This window comes from Dendropsophus ebraccatus, unplaced genomic scaffold (genome assembly GCF_027789765.1).
Source record: "Dendropsophus ebraccatus isolate aDenEbr1 unplaced genomic scaffold, aDenEbr1.pat pat_scaffold_1221_ctg1, whole genome shotgun sequence".
NCBI lineage: Eukaryota > Metazoa > Chordata > Amphibia > Anura > Hylidae > Dendropsophus > Dendropsophus ebraccatus.
The window spans coordinates 14,264-25,893 of NW_027208638.1; the positions used below are offsets into that span (position 1 = coordinate 14,264).

The following is an 11,630-nucleotide window of genomic DNA, read 5'->3' on the forward strand; positions in this document are numbered from 1 at the left end:
AAATTTCTCAATTTCACAAGGAACAGGAGAAAAAAAGTACCCCAAAATCTGTAACGCAGGTTCTCCTGAGTAGAACGGTACCCCATACATGGGCATAAGTCACTGCATGGGCACACAGCCGGGCTCAGAAGGGAAGGAGCGCCAATTAGCATTTTCAGTGCAGATTTTGCTGAAGAAGTTTCTGAGCGCCAGGTGTGTTTGCAGAGCCCCTGTAGTGCCAGCGGAGTAAAATCTCCCCATAAGTCACCCCATTTTGGAAAGTACACCCCTCAAAGAATTCATTTTGGGGTGTGGTGAGCATTTTGACCTCACAGGTATTAGAGGAAAGTATTAAAAAGTAGAGAGTAAAAATGAAAAACTCGAATTTTTCCAATAATATGTTTGCTTAGTTAGAAATTTCTAAATTTCACGAGGAAGAGGAGAGAACATTCACCCCACAATCTGTAAAGCAGGTTCTCCTGAGTACAACAGTACCCCATATGTGGGCATAAACCACTGTATGGGCACACAGCTGGGCTCAGAAGGAAAGGAGCGCCAATTAGCATTTTCAGTGCAGATTTTTCTGAAGAAGTTTCTGAGCGCCAGGTGCGTTTGCAGTGCCCCTGTAGTGCCAGCGGAGTAAAATCTCACCATAAGTCACCCCATTTTGGAAAGTGCAACCCTCAGAGAATTCATCTTGGGGTGTGGTGACCATTTTGACCCCACAGGTATTAGAGGAAAGTATTCAAAAGTAGACAGTAAAAATGAAAAACTCGAATTTTTCCAATAATATGTTCCTTTAGTTTGAAATTTCTCAATTTCACGAGGAACAGGGGAGAAAATTCACCCCAAAATCTGTAAAGCAGGTTCTCCTGAGTAGAACAGTACCCCATATGTGGGCATAATCCACTCTATGGGCACACAGCGGGCTCAGAAGGAAGGGAGCGCCAATTAGCATTTTCAGTGCAGATTTTGCTGAAGAAGTTTCTGAGCGCCAGGTGCATTTGCAGAGCCTCTATAGTGCCAGCAGAGAAAAAAAAAAACATAAGTCACCCCATTTTAGAAAGTGCACCCTTCAGAGAATTCATCTTGGGGTGTGGTGAGCATTTTGACCCACAGGTATTAGAGGAAAGTATTCAAAATTGGCCATTAAAAATGAAAAACTCGAATTTTTCCAATAATATGTTGGTTTAGTTTAAAATTTCTAAATTTCACGAGAAATAAGAGAAAAAATTCACCCCAAAATCTGTAACGCAGGTTCTCCTGAGTAGAACAGTACCCCATATATGGGCATAAACCACTGTATGGGCACACAGCAGGGCTCAGAAGGAAGGGAGCGCCAATTTGCTGGAGCAAAACCTCAGCTAGTAATGGTGATTAGAACAGCGCAGTTACTAAAATACAATAAAAAAATGAGATTACAGGTAATGTGGGGTGGTTTACGGGTAATCTGGGGTGGTGATGGGCAACCTGCTGTGGTTACGGGTAATCTTGAGATGATTACAGGCAACCTGCTGTGGTTACGGCCAACGTGAGGTGGTTATGGACAATTTGGGTTGGTTACGGATAAACTAAAGTGCTTATATGTAATTTGGGTTGGTTACAGCAATCTAGCGTGCGGTGGTCAGAGGCAGCGTGCGGTGGTCAGAGGCAGCGTGCGGTGGTCAGAGGCAGCGTGCGGTGGTCAGAGGCAGCGTGCGGTGGTCAGAGGCAACGTGCGGTGGTCAGAGGCAACGTGCGGTGGTCAGAGGCAACGTGCGGTGGTTAGAGGCGACGTGCGGTGGTTAGAGGCGACGTGGGGTGGTTAGAGGCGACGTACGGTGGTTAGAGGCGACGTGGGGTGGTTAGAGGCAGTGTGCGGTGGTTACGGTCAACGTGTGGTGGTTACGGGCAACGTGTGGTGGTTACGGGCAACGTGCGGTGGTTGCGTGCAATCTGGGGCGGTTATGTGCAATCTGGCGTGATTACGGACAACCTGGGGTGGTTACGGGTAATCTGGGGGGTTAGGAATAATCTGGGAGTAAACTGCAGTTATTACTATAATAAAAAAAGTGTGTGTTTTTTTTTTTTTTTTGTGTGTTTGTCACTTTTTGTACTTTTACACATTTGTTTCACTGTATTACTATGATTACAGTAATCATAGTTCAGTGACAGAGACCAAATTGGTCTCTGTCACTTTAAATTTTCAGAGTTGGCTGGTTGTGGCATGCGCACTTCATAACCAGCCAGGACGTCGAGGAGGAAGGAGCTCGTGGATCCGGTGTAGTATATGGGGAAGGGGGGGGTGACTGGGGGACGGGGGTGACAGGGGGGGGTGGGGGCGACTTGGGGGGCGACACTGTAACACTTTTTATCCCCTGTCACCAATGATTTATGGTGACAGGGGATAAAAGTGCCGGCCAGCACTGGGAACAGGCGATCGGCGGTATATAGTATATACCGCCGATCGCCCTGCTCCGGGACCACACGGGGGGGGTCCCCGATCACTGCCCCATGCTCTCCGCTACCTCCGGTGGCGGAGAGCATAGGGCTTTGATCATTATTTTATTTCCATCCCTGCGAACAAACATCGCAGGGATGGGGGCGGCCATCTTGGATCTCATGGCCGCCCGGGTACGGTGATCTGGGGTCTGATCGGGGGGCTGATCTGGGGTCTGAGGGGACATTTTTCATCTCCCCCCACCGTGGATTCACGGTGGGGGGAGATGAAAGCTCTCGGCGGCGCCGGTAATTCCCGGTACCGGAGATCACCGCTATAACGGTAATAGCGGTGATCTCCGGTACCGGGGGACAAGGGGAGGGGGCCGGGGGACATACTAGTTGTGGCGGTGGGGGGAGGCAACGTGCTGCAGCTCCCCCCGCCGCCCAATCGTCCGATCTCCCCATAGACGCTGCGGTCGCATTGACCGCGGCGTTTATGGGGTTAACTGCCCGGGGGGAGCGCGGCTCCCCTTCGGGCAGAGGCAGCAGGGGGATGCTGTGTGACATAGCATCCTCCCTGCTGCCCGATCTTCTATAGGACAGCGGGGGGAGGCAGGGAAGCCATGACGTTCCTGAACGTCATGTTGCGGGAACTACCTGCTTTACATGACGTTCCAGGAACGTCATTTTGCGGCAAGGGGTTAAACATCTGGGGCATGTTCGACACAGAACAGTATGTTTAAATGACGCATTTTAAGAGCAACTCTGTACCCACAATCTGACCCCCCAAGCCACTTGTACCTGCTTTTAATCCAAGATCTGTTCTGAGGTCCGTTCGGGCAGATGATGCTGTTATTGTCCTAAAAAAGCAATTTTTTAACTTGCAGCCCTGTGTTTAATTGGCGTGGCCTGGAGTGTCTATGTCCTAGGCATGCACCACCCCTCTGTCCCTCCTCTCTGCCCTCTTCACCATTAGGAATGCTCGAGGGCAGCATTTCTCCTATTCATCACCTATCTGAACACTGGGAAAAATCCTGCCAATAGGAAAAATCCTGCCAGGGGCATACCTTATGATGAGGAGAGCGGGGAGGAGAGATGAAAGGGGGTGCAAGCCTAAGGTACACACACTCTAGGCCATGGCAATTTGACACAGGGCTGCAAGTTTAAAAGTAGTTTTTAGGACAATAACTGCATCACCTGCCAAACAGGGTCCAGGACACATCTTGAATCTTTTTTTTTTTTTTTTAGGCGGGGGTGGGGGGGGGGGTGGATTGTGGGTACAGAGTCGCTTTAAACTTTGCAGCCCTGGGTCAAATTGGCATGGCCTAGAGTGTCTATGCCCTAGGCTTGCACTGCCTCTCCGTCCTTGCTCCCTGCCCTCTTCACCATTAAGAATGCCCCAGGCAGGATTTCTACTAATCATCACCTGTCTGAACACTGTACATGTGCTGGATAGTTAAAGGGGAAGTCTCGGCAAAATAATTTTAAGACATGTTATTGCCCAACAAAAGTTAAGAAAATTACTAATAGACACTTATTATGGGAAACGCACCAATAGTGCATTTTTCCCGCCCTTACTACAGCATGGCCTGTTCAGGTCTCTGTAAAGTTGGTGACAGCATGTCACATAAACTGCTGAGACCTGCTGCAGCGGGTGGGACAGACTGGAGCAGCAGGAGTCGGCAGTTTATGTGGACGTGACATCACCTACTTGTAGAGACATGCTGTAGTAAGTACAGGGAAAATGCACTATAGGTGCGTTTTCCATAATAAGTCTCATATACACATTTCAGGACAGGTTTTGAGTTGTTACCACAGTTATCAGCTTATTTGCGGGGGGGGGGGGGGGGGGTGGTGACAGCAGGGAGGCCCACATAGTACAGGAACAGGGAGTTCAGCATCAGACTGGAGTCCCTGCTTCCTGCGGCGCAGTCTAAAAACTTACAGGGCTACCATTAATTCCTTCGGGGCCTGGGCCCCAGACAGTTAAGAATAGCAATGCCCCTGTCCTGCAGTATGGTATTTAGCATCATCTGTTTTCCTGTTTTGAGGTGTGTGTGCTTCTTTATGTAGCTATTTTTTCACTTGGAGTCTGCAAACAATGTTATTTACTCTAAATGTATAAAGCAATAAAGTGACTTTTACTGTATTTTAAATATTTTTATTCAATAGCTCCAAATGGACACCACCTGTTATCACCTGCAGTAACTAGTCCATACAATCATTAGTCCATCATACACCGTAATAATGCCATTTTGGTAAACATTTATACCCAAAAACCACCTAAGGCATATTATGACAATAAAACCAGTAGTTTATTAATTAATTTAAAAAAACATACAAGGTGCGGCAGATTCCAAATATACAAGACGCCAGGTCAGGCAATATTAAGTGTCAATAGTATTATAAACATACAGTGCATGTAAATAAAACACTACTTCATAGCCATATTAAAAAACTCTATCCCACATATAGTTGATACAGTCCGCACTAATCAGGGCATTAACCAAACATTCAAGAAATAGGTGTGCTATGATGGATCACAATGGTCCTATTGCACTTACCCATTTGGCCTGACTGGTACCCCATACCCCAACTCATGATTTGCGATAATCTCACTTCCTGAGGAGGGCGAGAAGATTGTCATAATAGGCCTTAGGTGTTCTTTTGGTATAAATGTATTATAAATATGAACATATGACGATAGGATAATATTATTGACAAAATACCATTAAACACCTTGCTTACAAAAATGTTACTAATTATATATGCATATTGTTTTAATAAGGTTCACAAGGAGCAAAGGGAGAAAGGGGACTACCAGGCGCTACTGGGACACCAGGCATTGCAGGCACAAAGGGCTCAGTTGGTGCAACAGGAGCTCCTGGTGTTCAAGGTTTTAAAGGGAAGTCCAGGCGCCAAAGGAGATAATGGAAGTCCAGGTATGTTAAAAAATGAGTACAGTTATCAAACAACTGAGTATATGTTATTCTAAATACTAATTACAATTCATATGTAATTTACATTTATAGGTGTTCAAGGAGTAAAGGGAGAGAGAGGCCTGCCAGGCCCTGTAGGGGCAATTGGTGCTCCTGGTATTACTAGGTGCTAGAGGAGCAACAGGAACTCCAGGTCCTTCAGGAGCCAAAGGAGCAACTGGTGCTAAAGGAGACAAAGGAGACTCTGGTATATTGCATTTCATTCTAAATAATATTGCTGGTTACTTTGACAATCCTAAACCCTGGGTTGTCAGTACGTGGTAAATGTACCCTAGTGGTTTTATGCCCATGCCTGTGGGGGTTATTTGCACTGTGCTTATGCTGTGCTGATGCTTACATGCTGCAACACAAAAAGGGATTAAAGAGCATTAGACAAGAAGATCTCTGCTTCACTGCTTGTGCACTGATGACCCCTGACATCCGGGCTGCCGCCAGTAAAAAAATGTTGAAGGGCTCCATGCAGAGGTCGGGGGTTATCAGTGCACGGGCAGAGATTTTCTTGTATTTTGCTGTTTTTTGCGTTCCAGCATGTAAATGAAGTTTGGGTCAATACACAATGCAGTACAAAAGGGGATAAGCAGAAGGTAGCCTGTTCCTGCACCTATGTATTTAACCATAAGAGCTCTTAATGGGCCCTTTGTCAGTATGTGCAGTAACCTGGTGTGAACTGGGCCTGTTTTTACTTCTATGTCCCACACCGGCTTGCTTCTCAGCTATCTGGCAATACGGGAGTTAAACTGATTTACTGGGAGACTTGATTTTTCCAGCTGAGTAGGTCTTTAGGACTGACTGGTTTCTCTGCCTATCTGGAACCCTGGAAGATCTGAGCACCAATGGGGATTTGGACCGGGCTCTGGTTCAGCATTAAAGAAAGCTAAGGCAGTGTCCCCAGCGCTGGCTATTAGATTAACACCCTGATTCCAGATCCCCCCTGTCTATTCCTGCACTCTCCGTCCTAACTCCCTCTGCTTGCTTGACTTGTTACCTGACCTCTGGCATGACTTTTTGACTATTCGATTGTAACTTGATTTTGTACTATGCTGCCCGTTCGGTTCTGACCTTGCTTGTTTGATTATCTGCTATTCTGTTTGTTTGTCTGTCTTGTTCTGTGTGCACGTATCTAGTACAGGCAACATCTTTGTGGTTGTCCACGGCCGCCTAGGGCCGTTTGAGGCAAGTAGGTAGGGACAGTTGGTGGGTTCAGCATGAGGGCTCACTGTCGTGTCTTGTCCCTACCTCCCCTGTCCTGACACCCTTATAATTAAATACAGTGGACTGACAGAGCAAGCATCCATTGGCTCTCTACTCTGCCAGTAGATTACCTTGTATCTGCAGGTGGATGCATTGTATTGTAGTTTCAGACCCTACACTTACATATGAAGCAATTGCTCAATGTACTGTATATCAGCCTTCAGCTGGCAGGACATAATGAGAGTTGTAGTTCTGCTACAGCTGAGGAGCCATAGGTTGTTTACTAATAACAGCAGCGGATCCCATTCCCCTAAATGTTCTCAGCATTTTGTGTTGTGCGTGGAGAAGGGGGGGCCCTGTACAGTTTTTTGCTATGGGGCCTCATGGATCCCAGCTACGCCTCTGATTGCAACAATTTTAGAACCACTTGGTGAGCAAGAGCTGGTGAGCTCACCGATAAGGCTTTGATGTGAAACAATTTTAGGGTACATATAGCATATTGGGGGGTAGCAAGAATAGAAATTTTGCTGCAGTTTTTTTTTGTGGATATTTAGCTATAGGGCCCTATAACACTGGATTATAGGTCAATTATCACCATGTGTTATACTGACTTCTTCAGAATATTGAAAGTGGCGTGCTGCAGAGACATCACTCTGGTGCTCAACAGACAAATTTCATGGGCAGGGGAAAGGGAGGGGCCGATTGGTGCACTGAAGGCGTTAGTCCCGCCTCCAGTGCACTAACCACCTATTTTACATATAAATTTAACTGAATATTTAATCATTGTTTAGGATAAAGAAAATGAATTTCCTTCAGTGCTAGCATCTCCTGCGCTATGGAAACATAACAGTAGGTTAGAGTCTTCTAACCTGCTCTTAGTTTCCCTTTACAATAAATAAATGCATCTCTTTACTCATTGCAAATTTTGTGACTTTTTGCATTTTAGATTCTACTCTCTTAACAAGAATTATAAACTTAGAAAACAAAATAGCTGCTCTAGAGAAAAACCTTCTATCTCTAAAAAAAGGTAATTTCTTTCTAATTCATTACTGCAAAGTTTGTGTTAGTACACATATAACTAACTGATCATAAGCACTCCAGTAAATTTTAATTTTTTTAGGCCCAAAATACCATACCTGTAGTGTAGTAAATCCATTGCATTTTTTCTACATTAGTTTGTCTTCCTACTGTGAAATTAGGAATGTCGCTAGTGATAGCCATCTTGGAACCACACTCACCCTAGCGTCTAGATACCGTAAATCACAGGAGTCAAACTCATGGCCCCATAGATGTTGCAAAACTACAACTCCCATTATTCCTGGATAGCCCAAAGCTAAAGCTTTGGCTGTCCATCCATAATGGTAATTGTAGATTTGACATTGTTTGTAGGCTACTCCAGTGTTTCTTAACTCCAGTTATCAAGTACTCCTAACCTCATAATAATGATGTCCTGTTTTTTTGTCCCAATGTGGTAATAGTATGTCTCTTGAGCACTTCACAAACAACAATGTAGGCCCTCCTAAAGTAATAATCCCTTCTGTGTCCTCCACAAAGTTATAATATTGTCGTCCCCCCCAAAAAAAATATATGGTATATTAATACGACGGTCTATGCACCTAAGGCATTAAAGGAACTGTCCAAGTAAATATTTTTATAGCTCAAAGTGCACAGGGTGAAAAGAAAAAAATACAGTGAAACGTGCTACCCTACAAGAAATGCCCACTCAGCCAATCACTGGGCTACGACAAATCATCTGGCTGAACTGGCATTTCCTGCATGTCTGAAAGGAGAACAGGAAACTCTTATCAGCACTGTGTTCTATTTTGTCTCCCAGCCCGAAAAATCTTTTTTTTTTATAATTGAATTGAATTGATTTGAAAATACGGATGCAAATAGATGCACACAAATGCATCTGTTTTTGCATCAATTTTTTTTCATCCATTTTTACATTAAAGTGTCACTGTCGTTATAACTTTAAAGTCTAAATCAACAGTAGATGTGATATAAAGCAAGTTTGCAATTTACATTTATTATTTTTTGCTGTTATCATGCTGTAAAACAAAGCTGAACTTCAGAAATCCAGAAATCCAGGTCCAGTCTCCTAAAGGCAGATTTTCTGACTTGTGCTTGTTGAAAAAAGCAGACTAAACACAGGAATTCCGGCCAGTACAGAGGGTCACGGCTCAATGTGTCCATTAATCACATGACTACCTTCTCTCTGTGAGCGCTCAGATGGCCTGGGATACACTGGACTTCCTGTTTTCTGTTTTTTTAGAAGTCAGAAAACAGGAAGTGCTGTGTTTTACATAATAACTAAAAAATAAATAATTAATGTCAATTGCAAACTTGCTCTATATCATATCTACTGCTGATTTATATTTTGGAAGTTACAACGACAGTGACACTTTAAAGGGAGTCCAATGATACAGGTATCCCACAACACAACGTGACCTTCTATAGTGAGTGTGCGATATAAGAAAAAGTACACTCACATTTCAGTAGTCTTCATCTTGACTCTTTTATTGAGTGCAGTAGTAGAACTTCGGCTGTGTGTTCTCAGAGCACTGGAGGTAGCTCGAGGTTAGGCGTCCTCTCCCTGCCGTGCGACGTTTCGGAAGGCGGGGCTTCCTTACTCATGCGCCTGAAGCCCCGCCTTCCGAAACGTCGCGCGGCAGGGTGAGGACGCCTAACCTCGAGCTACCTTCCAGTGCTCTGAGAACACACAGCCGAAGTTCTACTACTGCACTCAATAAAAGAGTCAAGATGAAGACTACTGAAATGTGAGTGTACTTTTTCTTATATCGCACACTCACTATAGAAGGTCACGTTGTGTTGTGGGATACCTGTATCATTGGACCGTTACATGCCAAAGAAGTGGGAGTTGGCTGTATCCACGTTTATTGCCTCACGATTGAGCTTACTTGTGGTCCGAGGCCAGACCATTGCGCTTTGTTGAAGTTACACTTTAAAGGGAACCTGTCACCCCTGGACAGCCCCCCAAACCTGGTCCTGCTCCCGATGCTGGTTCTGCCTCAGAGATATGTCTGCCCCTGTATGGGCCCCCACTCCCCTACACACACACACACACACACACACACACATATATATATATATATATATATATATATATATATATACTCAGTAATGTGGCTAAAAAAATTCTCTTGTGGCCAGAGGCAGAATCCTATGGTTATATACTGTACATAGGTGCAGGAACAGACTACCTTTTTTCTTAACCCTTTATTTACTGCAGTGTGTAAGTGACCAGTGTTCTCTTACATGCTGCAACACAAAAAAGGGTTAATACAGAAGACAATTAGCTCTCTCCTTTGCTACTCCTGCACTGACAACCCCAGACCTCTGCAGGAACTCAGAGAACAGAGGTCAGAGATTATCAGAGTAGTCAGGCAGAGAGCTAATACACTGCTTACACACTGCAGTAAATAAGGGGTTAAGCAAAAGGACACAGGAGGCTCTTATCTTCCCTGGGCCCCCTCCCTCCATGGGCCCCATAGCAACCGCCTTCCCTGCCTCTATGGTAGCTACACCACTGGTCTTCAGTACTAAAGTGATATAGTGAATGATGGGACAGGGACATGTCAGTTTAATGTGTTTGGCATCCAGGACTTTGGGACAGTGATGTCTGGTGCTGCATCGCGACTGCCCTCTGCTCAATATAATATATCATTCTGGTGTCCAGACTGTTCACAGAGTGTTTACTATACTGGATATAACTGTATCCATTTCTCAGCTGAGAGTTTATTTCAGAACATTTTTTTTTACGTTACTAGTAACGTAATTTTAATTTATGGCAGCATTTAGTGTTTTTTTAGTTTTTAGTGCCCGGCACATTTAAACTTGACAATCTTTGCCCACTCTTTCTTGCAAAAGCACTCCAAATCTGTCAGATGTAGGCATGTCCTGTGTACAGCGCCCTCTTCAGGTATTGGCTGGGTGGGTTGTCGCCCCCCCCAGACGAGTCCGTACCGGAGACCAATAAGAGGACTCCGGGGGGATGTGGAGAGGTAATGATAGCTTACTTATTGTTTTATATGCATTTGCAATGATATAGAGAATGTTTTCCCTATCCAGATAACCCCTTTAAGCATTTATTAAATTTACTTGCTAGATATAGTTGTTAATACATACTAAATATGACATTCTTTGGCTTTGCTTATTGTTCTTAAACCAAATATTACAAAACATGTACAGGAAACATTAACTTCCTTTCTTTGACAGTGTGCTATTTCCAAAGTGGAGTTGTGACATTTGGGAACAAAATATATGTTGCAAATGGAATGGAAGGTAATTACGATACAGCAAAAGCTACCTGCCAAGGAGCCCAGGGCACGCTACCCTCCCCGATCAATAGTGCTGAAAATGCTGCCATTTTAGAGGTTGTGAAGGCTAGAGGCAAAGAACATTTCTTGGCATTAATGACCAAAAAGAGGAAGGAAAATATGTGTATCCTAATGGAAACCAAATAGGTTTCAAGAACTGGAACGTAAATGAGCCTAATGGGGTCCGAAAGGAAAATTGTGTAGAAATAATTGAACAAGGAAAATGGATTGACAGGTCTTGTGATCAGAGAAATATGATTGTGTGTGAATTTTAAGATTTGCTTAAAAAAATAGGTGATTATGAATGGTTTGGATGAGACTGGAAGAAATGCACATTTTCTTTAGCCTACTGTCACTGAATGCAAAGGGACAATAAAAATGTGAGTAAATAAGGTTAGGGTCACACCATGTTTTTGCATTCACAAAACAACACAGGCTTTCTTTTTCTATCTAAAGCTTTGCTTCCCATCCCTGGCCCTGCTCTAGGCGTGGCCTCTTCATCAGATCAGTATCAGCATATTGCTACTGGGAGCGGGTTTTTAGGTGAGTTGTTTTTTTATTTTTATCTGCGTTGAACTGGGGGGGGGGAGAGAAGAGTGAGGAGGACATCTATAAAGGAGGGGGAGAAGAGTGAGGGGGCCATCTATAAGGGAGGGGGGGAGAAGAGAAAGGGGGCCATCTATAAGGGAGGAGGGGGAGA

The 11,630-nt window shown here is 44.4% G+C and overlaps 1 long non-coding RNA gene across 1 annotated transcript; it reads left to right on the forward strand.

Moving 5' to 3' along the window:
* The first annotated feature begins 5,484 nt into the window (after positions 1-5,484).
* Positions 5,485-11,002, forward strand: LOC138774996 (uncharacterized). Its single transcript, XR_011360453.1, has 3 exons — positions 5,485-5,586; positions 7,537-7,617; positions 10,830-11,002. It is a non-coding gene; the product is annotated as an uncharacterized lncRNA (long non-coding RNA).
* Positions 11,003-11,630: the final 628 nt, after the last annotated feature.